The 17,325-nt window shown below is 36.8% G+C and overlaps 1 protein-coding gene across 3 annotated transcripts in view; it reads right to left on the bottom strand.

Moving 5' to 3' along the window:
* CC1H1orf146 (chromosome C1 C1orf146 homolog) overlaps positions 1 to 16,892 on the bottom strand; it is a 54,329-nt gene extending 37,437 nt beyond the window's left edge. Inside the window, exons 1-3 of one of the 3 annotated variants that reach the window (XM_053214441.1) lie at positions 16,735 to 16,884; positions 5,945 to 6,027; positions 5,758 to 5,834 (exon numbers count right to left, since the gene is read on the bottom strand). The gene's annotated coding sequence lies outside the window, so the exon portion shown is untranslated. Of the gene's footprint in view, positions 1 to 5,757; positions 5,835 to 5,944; positions 6,028 to 16,730 lie in introns of all 3 variants that reach the window. The other 2 variants (XM_015064473.3, XM_053214443.1) reach the window with 2 other exon arrangements.
* Between the last annotated feature and the right edge of the window lie 433 nt (positions 16,893 to 17,325).

Here is a 17,325-nt window from a genome sequence, read left to right as displayed (position 1 = left end):
TTGTAATAAATATCTCATATATTTAACTTCTAACATCTCTCAGTGGGAGAATCCATTTTATAGTACCAAGTAGAAGTATTAATCTGAAATAATAATAAGATGCATATTATAGTCTAAAAACACTTAGAAAGTAACTAAAAAACAAAAAGTAAAAAAATAAAGAGGAATTAAAGTTGTAAACTAAAAAAAATATTCATACATCACAAAAATCGTAGTAAAAAAAAAATAACAGAAGAATAACAACAAAAGACCTATAAAGAATAAATGACAAAATGGCAGACCTAATGGTGGTGATGGTTGTACAGCAAAGTGAATATACTAAAAATCATTGAATTTAAAATTCACTTTAAGTCACTTTAAAAATTCATTTTAATTCACTTTAAAAGTTATTTTTGTGTTATGTGGATTATATCTCTTATAAATTTTAAATAATAGGCATAAATCCAGCCATATTGAATAATTACATCAAATATGAACAGAAAAATGTTCCAAAGCAAAATCCACTATACGCTGTCATAGATTCAAGAATATAAACAGACTGAAAGTCATAAGAAAAAGATACACCATGCAAAGAGTATAAGAGAGCTGGAGTGGCTGTATTAATAAAAAACAAAATAGACTTCAGGATAAGAAACATCACTAGAGACCAAGAGAGATACTTTAAAATGATAAAAGAGTCAATATATCAGGAATATATAACAACTGTAAACGTAACATCTAACAGAGACCCATCTAACAGAGACCCAAAACACATGAAACAAAAATCATACAAAGCATGCCCTCTAACCATAAGAGAATTAAATTAGAAATCAATACCAATAAAACCAAATTTCTTCAAATAAAGAAGTTAAACATACATAAGAAATGCATGCGTCAAAAAAGGAATCACAATGGAAATTAGACATTATTTTGAGCTGAGTGAGAAGAAATAGAAAATGTATCAAAATTCATAGGATATGGCTAAAGTAGTATCCAGGGAAATTTATAGCTTTAAAAGACTAAATTTAAAAAGAAGATTTCAAGTTAGTACCTTACTCCATTAAAAAAAAAAAACAACCCAGAAGAACAAATTAAAGCCAAAACAATTAGAAAAAAGTAACAAAGATTAAAACAGAATTCCATAAAATAGAATACAGAAAAACACCAGAGAAAATTAATGAAAGAGAAAGTTGGCTCTTTGAAAAGATGAAAAAAAATTGATATTTAGCTAAACTAACAGAGAGAAAAAAGGAGAGAAGTGGGGAGGGAGGAGATATAAACTACCAAATCTGGAATATAAGAAGGAATATCACTGCCAAACTTTCAGAAGTTAAAAATATTATAAAGATTTTAACAACTCTGTATCAGCAAATTTGATGCCTATATGAAATGGACACTGTTCTAATAAGACAAAAATTTCAATAGTGAAGATATGGAAATAAGAAAAGAGAAATCTAAATACAGGTATATCTCGGAGAAATTGTGAATTAGGTTCTAGATCCCCCCCCCCCCCCAGTAAAGCAAATATCACAATAATGTAAGTTAAATGAATTTTTTGGTTTCCTGGTGCATATAAAAGTTACATATGCTTGGGGCACCTGGGTCGCTCAGTCAGTTAAGGGTCTGGCTCTTGATCTTGAGTTCAGGTTGTGATCTCAGGGTCATGAGTTCAAGGCCTGCTTTGGGCTCCACACTAGGCATGGGGCCTATTTAAAAAAAATAATAATAGAAATAAAGTAAAAAAGTTATGTATATTATACTGGGCGTCTGGGTGGCTCAGTAGGGTAAGCATCTGACTCTTCGTTTTGGCTCAGTCATAATCTCATGGTTTCAAGAGTAGGAGCCCTGAGTTGGGCTCTGCACTAGCAGCTCACAGGCTGCTTGCATACTTAGGATTTTTTTTCTTTGTGTGTGTGTGTGTGTGTGTGTGTGTGTGTGTGTGTGTGTGTGTGACTGAGAGAGAGAGAGCAAGTGAGTGAGGGGCAGAGAGAGAGAGAGGGAGACAGAGGAAGATGGAGGGAGAGAGAGAAAGAGGGAGAGAGAGAAGCTGGGCTCACCAGAAGTGGAACTCATGTTTTTGCAGGAAGCAGGGCTTGTGCTTACCTGACACAGGGCTCGTGCTCACCCAAAGCAGAGTTCATGCTCATGAACTGTGACATTACCTGAAGTCAAATGCTTAATGACTGAGCCACTCAGGCGTCCCATCCAATTGAGAAATTGTCTCAATTTCTTTCTCTCTACTCCTCCCCCACTTGTGCTCTCTCTCAAAATACATCAATAAACTTTAAAAAGAGAGTTCTGTCTACTATACTATAGTCTGCTGGGTGTGCAATAGCATTATGTCTTTTTAAAAAATTTTTGTTTACATTTATTTTTTTTTGATAGACAGAGACAGAGCACAAGTGGGGCAGGGGCAGAGAGAGAGGGAGACACAGAACTGGAAGCAGGCTCCAGGCTCCGACCTGTCAGCACACAGCCCAATGTGGGGCTCCAGCTCACAAACCCCAACATCGTGACCTGAGCCAAAGTCGGACACTTAATCAACTGAGCCACCCAGGCGCCCCAACATTATGTCTTAAAAAATGTACATATCTTAATTAAAAAATACTTTTTTGGCTTGCCTGGGTGGCTCAGTCATTTAAGCATCTGACTTCAGCTCAGGTCATGATCTCATAGCTCCTGAGTTCCAGCCCCATGTTGGGTTCTGTGCTGACAGCTCAGAGCCTGGAGTCTGCTTCAGATTCTGTCTCCTCTCTCTGTCCCTCCCCTGCTCATGCTCTGTCTCTGTCTCTCTCTCAAAAATAAATAAACATTAGAAAAACAAAATACTTTTTTGCTAAAAATGCTAACCGTAATCTTGAGCTTTCAGTGAATGTCATCTTTTTGCTGGAGAAGGGTCTTTCCTCAATGTTGATGGTTGTTGACTTACCAGGATAGTAGCTGCTGAAAGTTTGTCTGGCTGTGGCAATTTCTTAAAATAAGACAACAAGGAAGTCTGCCATACTGATTTACTCTTGTATTCAGAAACCATTTACCTATAGCACATGATGCTGTCTGATAACATTTTATCGACAGTAGATCTTCTTTCAAAATTGGAGTCAGTCCTTTCAAACCCTGCTGCTGCTTTATCAACTACGTTTATGTAATATTCTAAATCCTCTGTTGTCATTTCAACCACCTGCACAGCAACTTTGCCAGGAGTAGATTCCATCTCAGGAAACCACTTTCTGTGCCCATCCTTAAGAAGTACATTCTCAAGAACACCTGGGTGGCTCAGTCAGTTAAGCATTTGACTCTTGACTTCGGCTCAGGTCTTAATCTCATGGTTCGTGGAGTCGAAGCCCATGTCAGGCTCTGCACTGATGACGTGGATCCTGCTTGCGATTCTCTCTCTTCTCTCTCTCTGCCCTTCCCCCTGATTGCATGCTCCCTCTTTCAAAATAAATAAACTTAAAAAATAAAAGAAACAACTCCTCAGTGAAAGTCTTTCAGTCATTGATTGCAGCCATTGAGTCACATATTCAGGCTCTACTTCTCATTCTACTTCTCTTGCTATTTCCACCATATCTGCAATTATTTCCTCCAATGAAGTCCTGAACCCCTCCACTATCTATAAGGGTAAGAATCAGCATCTTGCAAACTCTGGTTCATGTTGATATTTTGACCCCTTCCCATTAATCATGAATGTTCTTAATGGGATCTAGAATGGTGACTCCTTTCCAGAAGTTTTTCAACCAACTTTGCCCAGATCCATCAGAAGAATCACTATTTACAGCAACGGTAGCCTTATGAAACGCATTTCTCATAGTAAGATTTGAAAGTCGAAATTACTCCTTGATCTAGGAGTTGCACAACAGATGTGTCAGTAGTCAAGAAAACAACATTAATCTCACTGTACATCTCAAAACCCTTGGGTGATCAGGTGCAATGCCAATGAGCAGTAATATTTAAAAAAAATCTTTTTTTCCGAGTGGTACATCTCAAAAGTAGGTTTGAAATATTCAGTAAACCATGCTATAAACAGATGTGCCATCACTCAGATCTGTTGTTCCATTTATACAGCACAAGCACAGATTTAGCACAATTCTTAAAAGCCCTAAGATTTTCAGAATGGCAAATGACCACTGGCTTCAACTTCAAATCATCAGCTGCATTAGCCCCTAACAAGAAAGTCAGCCTATCTATCCTTTGGCACTGTGAAGCCAGGTATTGACTTCCACTGACTTCTCTCTAGCTAACAAAGTCCTAGATGGCATCTCCTTCCAATACAAGGCTGTTAGTTACATCTACATTCTGTTGTTTATGTAGCCACCTTCATGAATTATCTTAGCTAGATCTTCTAGATAACTTGCTGAAGCTTCTACATCAGCATCTGCTCCTTCACCTTCTACTTAAAAAAAATTGTTAATGTTTATTTATTTTTGAAAGAGAGACAGAGAGACGGGGGGGCAGGGGGGCTCAGAGAGAGAGGGAGACACAGAATCTGAAGCAGGCTCCAGGCTCCAAGCTGTCAGCACAGAGCCCAATGTGGGGCTCAAACTCGCAAACTGCAAGATCATGACCTGAGCTGAAGTTGGACACTTAATCAAGTAAGCCACCCAGGCACCCCCACCTTGAACTTTTATGGAGAGGTCTTTTCTTACATCTCATGAACCAACTTCTGCTAGCTTCAAATTTTTACTTCTACAACCTCCTGGCCTTTCTTAGTCTTCACAGAATTGAAAAGAGTTAGGGCCTTGCTCTGGATTAGGAATTTAAGGGACTATAGTAGTTAGTTTGATCTATTCAGCTCACTAAAACTTTTTCCTTATCAGTAAAAAAAGGCTATTTTGCTTTCTTATCATTTGTGTGTTGACTGGAATAGCACTCTTAATTTCCTTCACAAACTCTTTCTTTTCATTCATAACCTGGCTAAGTGGTTAACTGCAAGAAGCCTAACTTTCAGCCCATCTTGGCCTTTTGACATGCCTTCCTCATTAAGCTTAGTTATTGCTAGCTTTCAATTTAAGGTGAGGTGTGTGGACTCTTCGTTTCACATGAACACTCAGAGTCCACTGTAGCGTTACTGACTGGCCTAATTTCAATATTGTTGTGCCTCAGGGAATAGAGAAACCCAAGGGAGAATGGTGGGGAACGGCTGGTTGGCAGAACAGTCAGAACAAACATGACATTTATCATTTAGTACAGCAGACACAAGCAAGACCATTGGAGAGCCTGGTTCTGGAGACCCAGAGGGATTGCACTACAGGGCACCATAGGACATCTTCTACATGAGGCTACTTCTTTCAAGACCACGAGACATAAGTGACTTACCTAATACATAGAAACAAAAACTGATAATTAGACAAAAAGGAGACACAAGATATGTCTCAAATGAAAGAACAAGACAAAATCATAGTAAATGAACTAAATGAAACAGAGATAAAGAATTCAAAGTAATGATCATAAAAATACAACTTGAAAAAAGACAGCAATCTCAGTAACAACCTCAACAAAGAGACATAAAATATAAAAAAGAACTAGTCAGAACTTAAAAATTCAATAACTGAAATAAAAAAAATACACTAGAGAGAATCAACAAACAGATTAGAGGATACAGAAGAAAGGATCAGTGATCTGGAAGACAGAGTAATGGAAAGCAACCAAGTTTAATAGCAAAAAGAGTAATAACAAATGAAAATAGGTTAAAGGAACTCAGCAATATCATCAAGTACAGTAACACTCCCATTACAGAGATCCTGGAATAAACAGATAAAGAGTAAGGGGCAGAAAACTTACCTAAAAAAAATAACAGATGAAAAGTTCCCTACTCTGGAAAAGAAAACAGCCATCCAAGTCCAGGAAGTACAGTCAGCCTATATAAAGGTAAACCCAAGTTAGTCCACACCAATACACATATTTAGAACAACAAAAATAATGATAGAGAATTTTAAAAGGAGCAAGAAAAAAGAAAACAGTTACATACAAGGAAAATGCCAGAAAGCTATCAGTTGATTTTGGGAAGAAACTTTGCAGACCAGACTGGAGAGGCAGGACACATTCAAAGTGCTGAAAGGAAAAAAACCTATGTGACGAATACTCTACTCAGCAAGTTTATCACTCAGAACAGGAGAGGTTGTAAGATCCTCTGACAAAAGTTAAAGATGTCCATCACCATTAAATTAGCTTTACAAAAAATGTTTAAGATAATTCTTTAAGAAGAAAGAAAAGGCCATAAGTGGAAAAAAAATATGAAAGGAAATAAATTCATAGATAAAATCAAACATAAAGGAAGATTAATAATTTATAAAGCCAATGTGGACATTAAAACACAACAGTAGTAAAATCAATTATACTGATAAAAATTGGTCAAAGGATATACAAAATAAAAAGATGTAGCATATGACAACATATACCTAAAATATGGAGTAGGGAGTAAAAATTTAGTGCTTTTAGAATGTGTTCAAACTTAAGCAACCATCACATTGATATAGACTGTTATAACATAAGAAGTTATAATATGAACCCAATGGTAACAACAAATCTAAAGTCTAGGAGGAGCCAAGATGGCAGAACAGCATGGAAGTTTTTTGTGTTTCTCGTGTCCATGAAATACAGCCAGACCAACACTAAACCATCCTACACACCTAGAAAACTGACTGGAGGATTAACACAACAATCTGCACAACCTGAACCACAGAATTCAGCAGAAAGAGAAAAAATCATTTTTATCTTCAATTTTTATTAAAAATGTTTTTTTAATTTTTTTTACTATATTTTTTACTCTTGTGTAAATTTTTTCAAATTTATCTTACGTCCATCATTTTCTTTTAGTCTACTTCAATGTATTCACCTTTTCAAATTTTCAAACGATTTCTTTTTCTTTTTCTTTTTTCCTTTTTGTTTTTCTTTTCCTTGAATGCAGAAAGAGAAAAACCTCATTTTTATGTTCAATTTCTACTAAAAATATTTTTCTTTAATTTTTTTACTATATTTTTTGCTTTTATGTAAATTTTTTCAAATTCTATATTACTTGCATCATTTTATTTTAGTCTACTACAGTGTATGCACTTGTTCAAATTTTCAAATGATTTTTTTTCTTTTTGTTTCTTTTCTTTTTCTTGAATACAAAAAGAGAAAAAATTATTTATTTTTAATTTTTATTAAAAATATTTTAAATTTTTTTCTACTATATTTACTTTTGTGTAATTTTTTTCAAATTCTATTTTACTCCCATCATCTCATTTTAGTCTACTTCAGTGTATTCATTTTTTCAAATTCTCAAACGATTTCCTTTCCTGCCCCCCCCTTTTTTCTCTAATCTGTCAAACCACTTTCAACACCCACCAAAACACACCTAGGATCTAGCATCATTTATTCAATTTTTGTGTGTGTGTGTTTAATTTTTAAATTTTAGTATTTTTTAAATTTTAATTTTTTTTAATTTTTATTTTTCTACCTCATTAATTCCTTTTCTCCCTTCAAAATGACAAAGGAATTCACCCCAAAAGAGAGAGCACAAAGAAACGACAGCCAGGGATTTAACCAACACAGATACAAGCAAGATGTCTGAACCAGAATTTAGAATCACGATAATAAGAATCCTAGCTGGAGTCGAAAATAGATTAGAATCCCTTTCTGCAGAGATAAAAGAAGTAAAAAATAGCCAGAATGAAACTCAAAATGCTATAACTGAGCTGCAATCATGGATGGATGCAGCAGTGGCAAGGATGGATAAGGCAAAACAGAGAATCAGTGATATAGAGGACAAACTTATAGAGAATAATGAAGCAGAAAAAAAAGAGGGAGCTTAAGGCAAAAAAGCATGATTTAAGAATTAGAGAAATCAGTGACTCATTAAAAAAGAACAAGATCAGAATCATAGGGGTCCCAGAAGAGGAAGAGAGAGAAATAAGGGTAGAAGGGTTATGTGAGCAAATCATAGCAGAAAACTTTCCTAACCTGGGGACACAGATATCAAAACCCAGGAAGCACATAGGACCCCCATTAGATTCAACAAAAACTGACCATCAACAAGGCATATCATAGTCAAATTCACAAAATAGTCAGTCAAGAAGAGAATCATGAAAGCAGCAAGGGAAAAAAAGTCCCTAACATACAAGGGAAGACAGATCAGGTTTGCAGCAGACCTATCCACAGAAACTTGGCGGGCCAGAGGAGTGGCAGGATATATTCAGTGTACTGAATCAGAAAAATATGCAGCCAAGAATTCTTTATCCAGCAAGACTGTCATTCAAAATAGAAGGAGAGATAAAAAGTTTCCCAAACAAAAATTAAAGGAGTTTGTGACCACTAAACTAGCCCTGCAAGAAATTTTAAGGGGAACTCTTTGAGGGGAAAAAAGATGAAAAAAAAAAATATATATATATATAAATACCGAAAGCAACAAAGATTATAAAGGACCAGAGAACCACCAGAAACTCCAACTCTACAAACATCATAATGGCAATAAATTCATATCTTTCAGTACTCACTCTAAACGTCAATGGACTCAATGCTCCAATCAAAAGACATAGGGTAACAGAATGGATAAGAAAACAAAATCCATCTATATGCTGTTTACAAGAGACCCACTTTAGACCTAAAGACACCTTAAGATTGAAAATAAGAGGATGGAGAACCATATATGATGCTAATGGTCAACAAAAGAAAGCCGGAGTAGCCATACTTATATCAGACAATCTAGACTTTAAAATAAAGGCTGTATCGAGATGCAGAAGGGCATTATATTATAATCAAGGGCTCTATCCACCAAGAAGACCTAACAACTGTAAACATTTATGCACCAAATGTGAAAGCACCCAAATAATCACAAACATAAAGAAACTCATTGACAGTAATATCATAATAGGAGACTTCAACACCCTACTCACAACAATGGACAGATCATCTAATCAAAAAATCAACAAGGAAACAATGGCTTTGAATGACACACTGGACCAGATGGACTTAACAGATATATTCAGAACATTTCATCCTAAAGCAGCAGCATATACATTCTTCTCCAGTGCACATGGAACGTTCTCCAGAATAGACCATATACTGGGACACAAATAAGCCCTAAGTAAGTACAAAAAGATTGATATCATACTGTCCATATTTTCAGACCACAATGCTATGAAACTCGAAATCAACCACAAGAAAAAATTTGGAAAGGTAACAAATACTTGGAGACTGAAGAACATCCTACTAAAGAATGAATGGGCTAACCAAGCAGTTAAAGGAAATTAAAAAGTATATGGAAGTCAATGAAAATGATAGCACCACAACCCAAAACCTCTGGGACACAGCAAAGGCAGTCCACAAGAGGAAAGTATATAGCAATCCAGGCCTTCCGAAAGAAGGAAGAAAGATCTCAGATATACAACCTAACCTTATGCCTTAAGGAGCTGAAAAAAGAACAGCAAATGAAACCCAAAACCAGCAGAAGACAGGAAATAATAAAGATTAGAGCAGAAATTAATGCTATCGAAACCAAAAAAAAAAAAAAAAAACAGAACAGATCAATGAAACCAGAATCTGGTCTTTGAAAGAATTAACAAAATTGATAAACCACTAGCCAGTTTGATCAAAAAGAAAGAGGAAAGGACAAGAACACATAAAATCAAGAATGAAAAAGAAGCGATCAAAACCAACACAGCAGAAATAAAAACAGTAAGAGAATATTATGAGCAATTATATGCCAATAAAATGGGCAATCTGGAAGAAATGGACAAATTCCTAGAAACATATACACTACCAAAACTAAACAGAAAGAAATAGAAAATTTGAACAGACCCAAAACCAGTAGGGAATTCGAATTGGTAATCAAAAATCTCCCAAAAAACAAGAGTCCAGGGCCATATGGCTTTCCAGAGGAATTCTACCAAACATTTAAGGAAGAGTTAACACCTATTGTCTTGAAGCTGTTCCAAAAAATAGAAATGGAAGGAAAACTTCCAAACTCTTTCTATGAAACCAGCATTACCCTGATTCCAAAACCAGAGACCTCACTAAAAAGGAGAACTATAGACCAATTTCCCTGATGAATACGGAGGCAAAAATCCTCAACAAGATAGTAGCCAACCGGATCCAACAATACATTAAAAAAATTATTCACCACGACCAAGTGGGATTTATACCTGGGATGCAGGGCTGGTTCAATATTCGCAAAACAATTACCGCAATTCATCACATCAATAAAAGAAAGGACAAGAACCATATGATCCTCTCAACAGATGCAGAGAAAGCATTTGACAAAATACAGCATCCTTTCTTGATAAAAAACGTCAAGAATAGGAAAGAAGGAGCATACCTCGGGATCATAAAAGCCATATATGAACGACCCAATGCTAATATCATCCTCAATGGAGAAAAACAGAGCTTTCCCCCTAAGGTCAGGAACAAGACAGGGATGTCCACTCTCGCCACTGTTATTCAACATAGTATTGGAAGTCTTAGCCTCTGCAATCAGACAACACAAAGAAATAAAAGGCATCCGAACTGGCCAGGAGGAGGTCATACTTTCACTCTTCGCAGATGACATGATAGTCTATACGGAAAACTCAAAAGATTCCACCAAAAAAACTGCTAGAATTGGTTCATGAATTCAGCAAAGTGGTAGGATATAAAATCAATGCACAGAAACCAGTTGCATTCTTATACACCAACAATGAAGCGAAAGAAAGAGAAATCAAGGAATCAATCCCATTTACAGTTGCACAAAAAACCATAAAATACCTAGGAATAAATGTAACCAAAGAGGTGAAAAACCTATACACTGAAAACTATAGAAAACTTATGAAAGACATTGAAGAAGACACAAAAAAATGGAAAAAGATTCCATGCTCCTGGATAGGAAGAACAAATATTGTTAAAATGTCAATACTACCCAAAGCAATCTACATATTCAATGCAATCCCTATCAAAATAACACCAGCATTCTTCACAGAGCTATAACAAATAATCCTAAAATTTGTGTGGAACCAGAAAAGACCCATAATAGCCAAAGCGATCTTGACAAAGAAAACCAAAGCAGGAGGCATCACAATCCCAGACTTCAAGCTATACTGCAAAGCTGTAATCATCAAGACAGTATGGTACTAGCACAAGAAAAGACACTCAGATCAATGGAACAGAATAGAGAACGCAGAAATGGACCCACAAACGTATGGCCAACTAATCTTTGACAAAGCAGGAAAGAATGTCTAATGGAATAAAGACAGTCTCTTCAGCAAGTGGTGATGGGAAAAATGACATGCAGAAGAATGAACCTGGACCACTTTCTTACACCATACACAAAAATAAACTCAAAATGGATGAAAGACAAGACAGGAAACCATCAAAATCCTGGAGGAGAAAGCAGGCAAAAACCTCTTTGACCTGGAGGCAAGGGAAACAAAAACCTCTGGAGGCAAGGGAAACAAAAGCAAACATGAACTACTGGGACCTCATCAAAATAAAAATCTTCTGCACAGCGAAGGAAACAATCAGCAAAACTAAAAGGCAACCGACAGAATGGGAAAAGATATTTGCAAATGACATATCAGATAAAGGGGTAGTATCCAAAATCTATGAAGAAATTATCAAACACAACACCCAAAAAACAAAGAATCCAGTAAAGAAATAGGCAAAAGACACGAATAGACACTTCTCCAAAGAAGACATCCAGATGGCCAACAGGCACATGAAAAAATGCTCAACATCACTCATCATCAGGGAAATACAAATCAAAACCACAATGAGATACCACTTTACACCTGCCAGAATGGCTAACATTATCAACTCAGGCAACAACAGATGCTGGCAAGAATGTGGAGAAATAGGTTCTCTCTTGCATTGCTGGTGGGAATGCAAGCTGGGGCAGACACTCTGGAAAACAGTGTGGAGGTTCCTCAAAAAATTAAAAATAGAACTACCCTACAACCCAGCAATTGCACTACTAGGAATTTACCCAAGGGACACGGAGTGCTGGTGCATAGGGGCACTTGTACCCTAATGTTTACAACAGCACTTTGAACAATAGCCGAATTATGGAAAGAGCCTAAATGTCCATCAACTGATGAGTGGATAAAGAAACTGTGGTTTATATACACAAAGGAATACTACTTGCCAATGAGAAAGAATGAAATATGGCCTTTTGTAGCAACGTGGATGGAACTGGAGAGTGTTATGCTAAGTGAAATAAGTCATATAGAGAAAGACAGATACCATATATTTCCACTCTTATGTGGATCCTGAGAAACTTAAAAGAAGACCATGGGGGAGGGGAAGGAGAAAAAAAAGAGGTTAGATTGGGAGAGAGCCAAACCATAAGAGACTCTTAAAAACTGAGAATAAACTGAGGGTTGATGAGTGGGAGAAAGGGGAGGGTGGGTGATGGGCACCGAGGAGGGCACCTGTTGGGAGGAGCACTGGGTGTTGTATGGAAACCAATTTGACAATAAATTTCATATTAAAAAAAATTAAAAAGAGTTAACAATATTTGTTCTTCCAATCCATGAGCATGGAATGTCTTTCCATTTCTTTGTGTTGTCTTCAATTTCTTTCATCAGTGTTTTATAGTTTTCAAAGCATACATCTTTCATTTCCTTGGTTAGGTTTATTTCTAGGTATCTTATTATTTTAGTGAAATTGTAAATGGGGTTGTTTTCTTAATTTCTTTTTCTACTACTTCATTATTGGTGTATAGAAATGCAAGATTTCTGTATACGGATTTTGTATCCTGTGATTTTACTGAATTTGGTTATCAATTCTAGCAGTTTTGGCACAATCTTTCATAAAGATTTTATAAAGAGTATCATGTCTTCTGCAAATATGAAAGTTTTATTTCTTCCTTACCAACTTACATGTCTTTTCTTTTTCTTGTCTGCTTGCTGTGGCTAGAATGTCCAGTACCATGTTGTATATAAGTGGTGACAGTAGACATTTTTTCTTCTTGTTCCTGGCCTTAGGAGAAAAGCTCTCAGTTTTCTCCATTGAGAATGATGTTAGCTATAAGTTTTTCATATATGGCCTTTATTATGTTATGTTCCCTCTAAACCTACTTTGCTGAGGGTTTTTATCATGAATGCTGTACTTTGTCAACAATTAGAGATTACTGGGGTAGTCTTCAATGGGCCCCCAGTGTGCCTGAAGGTTTTTTCTGAAATGCCAAGAACATAAGGCCCTGACTCTATCCAGATCATTTTTCATTTGCAATGAGCAACACTGAGAAATGCAGTAAGCAAGCTTGTCACCGCTTATTAATAAGTGTTCTCTTTGTTAATGTAACCAATTGCATGTGTCCATCTAGGTCCACTTCTGTTATTCCAACACATCTACCCACTTTGGGATTTGGGAGCCAAGGAAAACCATGAGGAACCTAAACCTGTGGCTACTACTTTTGCCATGATTTTTAAAGCCTGTTCCTCGTCCAGGCATCATGTATGTATATTCTGCCAGCATCAATTAAACAATACCAGGTCAACTTGTTAGCTTACAAGTAGGATAAAATTTCAGACTTTTCAGAGTTCTTGATAGGCATTATCTACTAAAGTTGGAAGATACACACCTAGCAATTGCACTTGTAAGTTTATACTGGAAAGAAATGCATGCAACATGTATTAAAAGATTTGTACAAGAATGTTCATAACAGCATTTTAAAAGTTCATTCTTCATACTTTTGCTTAAATTTCTTTTTTAATCTTTCGAGGCTAGAATGATCCATGTGGTAATGGATTAGTGTTGGCAACACTCTTATGAAATCACTATTAGCTTAATAGAGATACAACTGAACATATATAAAAATACTTACAGATAGGTGGACATAGATAGACTAGTACATACACATGTATATATCTCTTTGCTTTGTTATCTGAGAGGGGCCTAAAATAAATGATACCTTCTCAGAAACAATCACACCTAGCAGCCAAATTTTTTTTTGTTTTTTTTTTTTAATGTTTATTTATTTTTAAGGGAAACAGCTAGAACTTGAGCAGGGGTGGGGCAGAGAGAGGGAGACACAGAATCCAAAGCAGGCTCCAGGCTCCCAGCTGTGAGCACAGAGCCTGATGTAGGGCTCAAACTCATGAACTGTGAGATCATGACCTAAGTCAAAGTCAGGTGCCTAACTGACTGAGTCACCCAGGTGCCTCAGACTTTGGTTTCTAATACTTTTCTCTAATAAAAAGAACTGGAGATCCCTGGGAGAAATGGTGAAAAGAAGTGGGACAAGAAGTATACAAGCTGAGCCTAGGGTATTTTGTAGTGCCAGAAAGGAAGGAAGTGATTAAAAACAAAAACAAAGTGGGTCACCTGGGTGGTTCAGTCAGTTGAGTGTCTGACTTTTGATTTTGGCTCAGGTCATGATCCCACAGTCACAGGATTGAGCCCTACATTGGGTTCCATAGTGAGTATGGAGCCTGCTTAAGATTCTTTCCCTCTCTCTCTCTCTTCCTTTATCCCCCTCCCTATCTCGTGTGCATGTGCACTTTTTCTCTCTCAGACATAAATTTAAAAAAACAAAGGAAAAACTAAAACTGAGAGAAGTATGTCAAAAAGAGTAGAGGAATCACCTGAAAGAGATTCCTATGGCTAAAGCTGGAACAATCTGAGTAGCAAAATAAGTAAAATTATAATAAAATAATATTAAATTATATTAATAATATAAAAGTCATAACATTTATCATATTTCAAACTATAAAACAAGAAGTCACACATCCATACTGATTAAAATGAATTAAAAAATTAATAAATGGGGGAGAGGTGACAAATCTCCTGACAATGTCTTCAAGACACATTGGAGAAACATGACAGGTAGAAGACATTGGAAAAACATGACAGGCACTACCTCAGCCAGGTGGTCAAAGTCTACACCAATAGCTATAAATCACACTGATAGTATGTACCAATGATACAATGTAACCTTCTTCTCAATAATCTATAGTCTTAGTCCTAAAGTGAGAAACACACCAAATTCCAGTAATTGAGCAACCTAAAAAACACCTGACCAGCACTCCTCAAAGTCATCAAGGTTATCAAAAACAAAGAAAGTCTGACAAACTGTCACCTCCAAGAGGAAACTAAGAAAACATTAAAATTAAATGTGATTTGGTATAGTGACAGGAATCCTAGAACAGAAAAAAAAGGACATTAAGTTAAAACTACAGAAATCAGAATAAACTTTAGTTAATAATAATGTAATAATATTGGTTCATTAATTGTGACAAATGTACCATACTAATATAAAACGTTAGTAATAGGGGAAACTAAAACAGTATGTGGGAATACTATGGCTTTTGCCTCAATTTCTCTGTAAATCTAAAACTATTGTAAAAAAATGAAGTCTATTAAAACAAACATACAAACAAACAAACAAACAAACAAAAAACCTACTTCTCTTTCAAAGCCCATTAGAAATGCTGTCTCCTGCAAGAAACTATCCCTGGGCCCCTCAAACTTAAATGAGACCTCTCCTTCCTCAGAATCCACCTTAGAATATCTCGGTTGAGCACCTATCACATTTTGTCCAACAAAATTATTTATAAACATATTTCATTTCCCCTAAAACATAAGCATCCTAACCTCAACCAAATATCTACTTTTTCATGTTACTTAATATAAAATTAGTTCAAAGCAAAATTCAGAAACCAACTAATCCAGATGAAAGTCACTTTCAGTTTACGGTGAGTTAGTTATCTCCTAAGGCAGTTTCATTCTACTTTTGAATGACTCTAATAATTAGAAAGTTCTTCCTGCTGGGTTGAAGCCAAATGTTCCATAATTTCCTCATTTATTGTACGAATAGTACTTTATCTCCAGCACCTGGCAGAAGTAGACACTCAAAAAATACTTGTTTTTGGATGAGTAAATGGTTAGCTGGTTAAAGGAAGGACTGCAACTTCAATTACCCCTCCCATACAATTCACTGTGTAGCTAACGATCATCCTCCTGATAATACACACATAATATATAGCCATTTAATTATTCACACCGTTATTGTAGGTTTTATAAACAATTTAAGTAAAGCTATGAGAGGTTTGTTAATTTTGTGCACTTCTAATAAGTGAGAAAGGAACTGGGGTCCGCAGATCCCCACGAGTGTACAATTAACGAATAGAAATGAGGCAGACAACCAGGGCTGCGGCAGTAAGGCTCCTTCAGTATCTCTGGGGAAACGCCCCCCGGGCGAGCAGCCACGCGGGGGGGTGGGGGGGGGGACTCATCCACTCCAGAGCTCCGCAACTCTGGGCAAATCCCTTCACCTCCACTTGGCCTGCTTCCTCGTCTGAAAATAAAAAGCTCACACGCTCTTAAGGCATTACCCCGTTCCAAGTCCCTAGGATTCTGGGCTATTAGGATTTCGTTTGTTTTCCCCAAGTTTTCAAATTCAAATCAACTTAACACTGCACAAAAATCTCCTGTAAATCGCGTTCCCGCTCAGTCTCCTTAACTGACAAGTGAGAGGTTGGACCACAACTATCTTCACGGCGGCTTCCGTTCTTAAGAGTCTTCCTACCAGGATACAAACAATACCTAAAGTAAATATAAATCCGCAGACTTGACTACAAGGGTTCCGAAAAGGAAGGTTCTACAACCCTATGGGAAAAAACCTCAGGAAACCCCGTTCCATATGACTCTCAAAAAGAAAGGATGGTGGGGAGGATTCTCTCTCACGTCTCCAAATCTCTGAGGTAAAAACTGGACCCGGCAAGTCTGAGGAAAAAAAACACGCTGGCAGGAGAATGAAAAAAAAACGTGAAGAGCGTGGTCCGCAGTGGCTGTAAACACACCTACCCGACCAGCAAGTCCGTGGTGCCACGTCACCTCCCAACTTCCAGAACTTTCCAAGAGTAGCGGAAGTACGGCGGCAGAGCAGAGAAGCACAGACGTCTTCGTGGCCGCCCCAGCCGCAGAACTTGCTCTTCATGTGCTGCGCTTCCGCGCAGCCGCAGACCTTGCTAACTTTGGCCCCGCCTTTTCTGATCATTAAATGGCAAGATTTGAAGGAGCCAGGAAGTGGTTAGAAGAAAGTAAGTTTGTTTGTTTGTTTGTTTGTTTTTGAGTTGTTTTTTGCGTTGGACTTACTTGCCTGGAGTTAATTTTTCACAATTTTTTTAAATTTAGGCTCAATTCTTTTATTATTGACAACATAAGGTCACAGTGACCTCAGGTATATCCAAATTATGAAAAAATACTCACTTTTTTATTAGTAGCTGTAACTGTAACATATAGAAGCCTGTGTGTTTGCTCTTTTGGAATCCATTGTTTTCAACCTAACTGAAACTCAGCAAATTATTATGCGCTGGTGTTCACAATTGTAAAAATTGAAAAAGAAAAATCCACCACTTGTCTAGAGCTTAATGGTTAGGATGCAAAACTATGTCT

Source organism: Acinonyx jubatus, chromosome C1 (genome assembly GCF_027475565.1).
Source record: "Acinonyx jubatus isolate Ajub_Pintada_27869175 chromosome C1, VMU_Ajub_asm_v1.0, whole genome shotgun sequence".
NCBI classification, from domain to species: Eukaryota; Metazoa; Chordata; class Mammalia; order Carnivora; family Felidae; genus Acinonyx; species Acinonyx jubatus.
This window is presented reverse-complemented; position numbering and strand designations above follow the sequence as displayed.